Here is a 5,799-nt window from a genome sequence, read left to right as displayed (position 1 = left end):
TTTTATTAGTTGAATAAATCCCTGTCCGCCGAGCAAGGCTTTTTAACCGCTTAAAATCTAGAGAGAGAGAGAGAGAGAGAGAGAGAAAGAGAGAGAGAGAGCACCCCATGCGAATGGCTATCTCTGTTTTTGTCAATGATCAGATCACTGAGTAACTAATAGATATACCCGCACTTCCTGTGTGGATCGGCCGACTAACTCAATGATAATTGCTCCGTCTCTAAGCAGTTTGAATCTATAAATAGAATAACAAAAGGAAGGAAACGAAATTTTAAACTGATTTCCGCCATTAAAAAAATAACACGAAACCTACAGTTCACGACACATCGCATAGGAATTTAAAATAAATATTAGGCCTATAGGTTTAATAAATATTGCATAGAATATAAAAATTTAGATCTAGTGTTCTGGTTAGTAGTTATTTCATGTTTATTAGAATATAGTCTAGAATCTAATCATACGGCTGCATAAAAAGAACGTTTGAAGGAAATAGAATAGGAATCTAGAGAAGCGGAGGTAAGAAGGTTAAATTAGTAATTTACATGATTGTTATTGTAGTTTCACTGTTTGTTAGGCCCAATTATTAAATCTTTAGATCAGAGGTCCAGCTTGATCATGTGTGGTATCTATTGTGGTGCATTGGAATGAAAAGCCCACATACTTAAATATAGAATCTATTAGGCCTATACTATATAACTGTACTGCCCGGCCTATACTTTAAATTTGTTGCCACAAGAAAAAAGCCTATTTACTATTAGGCCTACTAGTTATAATTTAATTAAATTGAAATATTTGATTATCTTTATAGTTTATAGTGAATGCATGCTAATGAGCATTATTCAAGCTGCTGTTATATTTAGGCTCATAGGCCTATATACTCTATAGCTTAGGCTATATACTATAGACTATATAATAGGCCTATATATTATATACCAATATTGTGCATAAAACTTAAAGCATGTAAGCATACACAATAATAATTATCATTAGACCTATAGTAACTTAGACTCGTACTATTTAGTACTACTTTAATAGTACCTTTAAACTATTAGGCATAATGAAATAATGATTAATGATTTCAGTGTTTTCCGCACTCGAGAGGAAAGAGGTTGCAGGGAACTTAGAGACTAATCTTTGTCAACATACTGGATTTCTGGTGATGACAATAGCAGCAGATAGTATGCGGCTCAGTTAATACTAAAAACAATTGATTTTACTAATTAGTGGTAAGCTCTTTTTTAAAATAATATATTATAACATGGTATCACAAAGGTTCAGGTTGTCCAATAAATGGTAATTAGAGTCAGGTTTAGGACTATAGTTTAATGCTTGGTTAGTAATATGCATCAAGTTGGGAAAGACATAGAAATGGAAATACATAGAATTTAATAAGTTCATTCGCAAACGTTACTATTTAAATTTTTTTAGGGCTGCTATTTATTGCTGAATAATAAAATCACTATACTTATCCACTATATCATGTTTAAATAAAGTGAGTTTAGATCAGTCGAGTAAGTAAATAAATTTAATAGCAAGACATAGCTAAAATTTACAATGAATATATATATATATATATATATATATATATATATATATATATATATATATATATATATATATATATATATATATATATATATATATATATATATATATATATATAGGCCTATGTGTATATATATATATATATATATATATATATATATATATATATATATATATATATATATATATATATATATATAATTTGATTGCTATTTTATAAAAGTATGTAAATCATAGACCAAACATTACTTTGTATTGTGTCTACAACTTAACGAAAAATGCTACTACTTTGATGGATTGCACTAAATAGGGGTTAGCTTTAATTTAATAATTTGTGAGATATTCTTGCTAATCTATGTGTAAATTGCTTTTCAGGACTATGAGTGTGTGTTTGGCCATCCAGATTTCATAACTACAACTGATGTTCAATTACAAGGGATATTAATCAGTCTCCGTGGACTATACACTGTGCCTAGTTTCATCCTCAGGTAACTGTACTATAGGCATAACCCATTTTTTAAAGTAATTATTATAGCAAGAGATAGCATTATATGTTATAATAAATATAATGGATTTTAATCCAAAATATTTTATTAATTATTGTCTTTTTTTAAATTCTAATAAATCAGTGAGTGTACAACATAGAGGGTATTATATTTGAATGATAATTGAAACACATATTGTTATAGAGCTCAAAACTATGTACTTATCTAATATAATTAATATACTGAAACAGTTTTATTGAAGCATATCATTTCATATTTTACCACACAGAGACTGATGTGTAAGCTTAAAGTAAAGACATCAAATCAAAGTATCAGCCATCAAGAGGGTAAATATTGATAGTCTACTTCATTAATCTTCAATATGAATGAACACAATTTTAAATCTATAATCTTTGCTGATAATGTTTGTTTCTTGTTATTCATCATGTTCAGTGCTTTATCTTTTCAAAGTAATTAGTTATAGTTAAGAAACATTAGAGATAGTAATATAAATTTGTAATTTATTTTTCCTGCAAGTTCCACAAAAGAAAGTATCAAAATATTTTGCCTTTATTTCATTTACAGAAAAACATTCAAAATCATATTGTGATACACAAGTCAAGCAAGTCTGACCAGCATTTTGATACAGGCCAAGAAAAAGCTGGATACTTGATTGGAAGGGTCGCACAAAAAACATGGGTTATCACTAGGGAAACAAGCTCGCAATACAGTTCACTGTTAGGACAGCAAGCCAAATACTTCTAAACTTATTTGAATCATTTTTGCTGTTTTTTATAATTCATCCAATTGTCTTATTAAATATATAAATGTATATATATACACAATTCCTAATATAGAATTTCTAAAAATGTTTTATTATAATATTTAAAAATGAAACAAACATGTTCCCAGAACACAGCCACATAATGTCAACATGTTCCCAGAACACAGCCACATAATGTCAACATGTTCCCAGAACACAGCCAAATAATGGCAACATGTTCCCAGAACACACAAAATGGCAACATGTTCCCAGAACACACAAAATGGCAACATGTTCCCAGAACACAGCCAAATAATGTCAACATGTTCCATGAACTCACAAAATGGCAACATGTTCCCAGAACACACAAAATGTCATTTTGTGCCCAGAACACACAAAATGGCAACATGTTCCCAGAACACACAAAATGGCAACATGTGCCGAGAACACAAAAAATGACAACATGTGCCGAGAACAATGCCCCTTACAGATGACATTTTCCCAGAACACAGCCCGTAGTTGGTCTGCCATAAAAAGTTAACAATACTTTACTTTTTCCTTAACAATTTTACAAGCAGGTAATAAAGCCATAAATCTTTACTGTGGATATAGCCAATAAATAGGGTAACCTTCACTATATGCAATTTGTAGTTTTCAATCCCTGTCCCATGCATATTATTTAGCCTAGTGTTTTGGGCCTTGCTTCATTTACTCAATAAATTATATAGGCATGAGAATTTTCATTTTAATCTGCAAAAGCTACATTCTGTACATTATTATTTTCAAACTACATCATATATTTTTCTCTTCTCTGATAAAAAATATTCCTCATATTGTTTGTGTCAAGTATTTTATTTTTATCTATGCAATGCTATATTCTTATTTTATAATAATTACTTTTATACAAATTCTTTTGAAAACTGTTCTTTATTGATTTGTATCATTTTCTTTATTTCTGAAAAATAAAACTTTGTTTGGGAATCCTTTTTTTGTTTCTGTACAAATTAATAAATATAAATACCTACCAGGCTTAATATCCAGCAACATTAAACAATTAAGTAGGGCCTATTGTTAGTAATGGTAAATTATATACTAATTAATGTGATTTCAACTGTGTCAATGTTGCTACCAACTCCAATAATTAAAACTGAAGCCATTTACTATGAAGTAAAACTTGGGTGTAATCCAAATCCACCCAGTTGCCGGGGGCAAGGTACCAAACATGATGTCCAGTAGAGGGTTAAGAAAGTATTATTATTAAATCACTATTAAACCCCTCCTCGCCTACGCCATTGCTTGTATGATAATGGACGTTATCGGAATTTACTGTATTGCTTATAAGTCGAAAATGCGAAAAAGACACGTTTAACATTACTAGTTTGAAGAATAACATTCACATTAGCCGAAACAGGTGTATTCTAAAGTTGTTTAAATTCATTTTATTGTTCATTACGATTATGATGTCGTAAAATATAGGCCTATTTAAAAAAAAGCATAACTAAAAAGTGTTTAAACGCATTTTCTTCTTAGAAAAGCCGCACATGCATGATATCATTAACATTACGGCAAATCAAACCCTTGAAGAAGCCCCATCAACCATTCAATTATTACGATGGGCAACAAATAAAACGCCCGCATCAAGGTACAGTCCTTATGCTATCGACATTAGCTCAACCCCGGCAACTAACGTGTCCCAAAACCAAGAATTGAAATCTTGACCCATTATTCTGATTAATTAGTGGTTAAACATCTTTAGGCATCTGAAAACGTTAGTTTTTAATCTAGTGTACTCAAAAAGGAACAACATAAAGCTTTATGCCGCCTTAAAAACCCAATCCCATGTTACGCAAGGCGTCGATAGAGAAAGAGTAAGGCTTTGAGTCAGAACAGGCAAGGGCTTAGATAACTGCCAAAATACCTAATCTGTAGACCTCACAAGTCTAGACGATATATTTGTGCCTCTGTTTTTAGACTTTCAGAACAAATGCATGTGAATTTCAGACGAAATACATGTTATGTGGTCAGTAGGTACATAAAAGAGAAAAGTAGTTTTAATCTAGAGACTTCAAACATTTCTGAAGGACCGAATTTGAACTTGTAGGCCGTGGTGTCGATGCCAAAGTTTAGCGTCGTCCGCAAAGATAAGCTATCGTTATATCATCTCTATGCCCATATTGTGACAGATATTTACAAATGTGTCTAATATAGGACAGAATACATAGCTACTCAACAGAGATAAGCGCAATCACTTGTCCACGACTTAAGAAACCACTGTACTGCAAAACCCACCTAAATGGAAAATGTCTTAGATGTGTGTTTTAATACAAATGTGTACCTCGTCGTGAGTTAGGACCTGTAGGTAGTCTGTTACTACTCTATATCTAAAAACAATAAAAAGATAACGTGAATTTTATTTGTTCAATTTCTTGGTTAACTGTATTTGTTGCATCTTGTTCAATTTTGTTAATATTGATTAACCTAAAGGGTTCAAATGTAACAAAGAAAATTGTGACTAAGTTTCCGGGTGCGGGTATGCGGACACTAGTTAAAGTAGGCCCTATATATCTATTTATATTTATAGAAATGAAAGTATGTTTAACTGTTTGTCCTATATGAATTACTACATCTTTTTCATCGGATCGCCATAAAACTTTGCGAACAGAGTTTTTTCCAGGAATCTATTCGGAGGGGGGGGGGGGGGAAGCAGAGCCCCCCCCCCCACCCCCGAAGAAAGTCTATCGACCCCCCCCCCCCCACCCCCGAACGAAACGGAATTTATATAGAAAAAAATACTTTTAACAGTGTCCGCACGCCCCCCCCCCCCCCGGAAAGATTTCGCCAGGGCGGCACCCTAGCAGGAAGCAGAAGCGTAGCAACCTATTCCGGCAGCCGGGGCGAACTATCAATTATGTGCCAACCCTATTCAAACGCTGGCAAAAAGGCGCCCATCCCTACATACACTCCCCTATATAAAATAATTGAGGATATCAGCCATGTATAAATCTG

General features: G+C 32.5%; 1 long non-coding RNA gene across 2 annotated transcripts; it reads left to right on the top strand.

Moving 5' to 3' along the window:
• The first annotated feature begins 389 nt into the window (after positions 1–389).
• LOC131958366 (uncharacterized) lies at positions 390–2,833 on the top strand. 2 transcript variants are annotated; one of them, XR_009389225.1, is made up of 5 exons: positions 390–516; positions 1,083–1,226; positions 1,921–2,033; positions 2,320–2,377; positions 2,616–2,833. It is a non-coding gene; the product is annotated as an uncharacterized LOC131958366 (long non-coding RNA). The 2 variants fall into 2 exon arrangements; XR_009389224.1 differs by lacking the exon at positions 390–516 and having other exon boundaries at positions 947–1,226; positions 2,616–2,831.
• Positions 2,834–5,799: the final 2,966 nt, after the last annotated feature.

This window comes from Physella acuta, unplaced genomic scaffold (genome assembly GCF_028476545.2).
Source record: "Physella acuta isolate Inbredline_101_S28 unplaced genomic scaffold, ASM2847654v3 ptg001322l, whole genome shotgun sequence".
Lineage (NCBI taxonomy): Eukaryota > Metazoa > Mollusca > Gastropoda > Physidae > Physella > Physella acuta.
The sequence above is the reverse complement of the archived record's forward strand: the minus strand, read 5'-3'. Positions and strand labels throughout refer to the sequence as shown.